We start from the raw sequence: 360 nt of genomic DNA on the forward strand, positions 1-360 counted from the left end.
CCTGTCCCGCCGCGTTTCCCCTCTGGCTCTCCCGCTTCTTGGGGTGAACCCGTCCTTCCCGCCGCGATGATCTCGGAGTTACCGGTGACTCCCACGTAACTTATTTCCTCGGCGTCGCTCGGTTTTTGTCGTGCGGCCGCGGGGTCTTCCTGCTCTTATACATCCCGCAGGATTTGGCGGTGGGAGTGCCGGGATCGGGGGAGTGGGGTGTAGCCTGGCTAGTTGGAACCCCTCCAGTAACACCCCAGACAGGCGGCACCTCCTCAGGGGCTGGGTTTTGGCTTTCTCGAGGGATGTTTCCTGTGCTGGAAGGCAGCTGCTGAGTGAGCGAGAGGGGCTGAGAGGGGTCCTGGAGCAGGG

This window comes from Merops nubicus, unplaced genomic scaffold (genome assembly GCF_000691845.1).
Source record: "Merops nubicus isolate BGI_N331 unplaced genomic scaffold, ASM69184v1 scaffold16967, whole genome shotgun sequence".
In the NCBI taxonomy this organism is placed as follows: domain Eukaryota; kingdom Metazoa; phylum Chordata; class Aves; order Coraciiformes; family Meropidae; genus Merops; species Merops nubicus.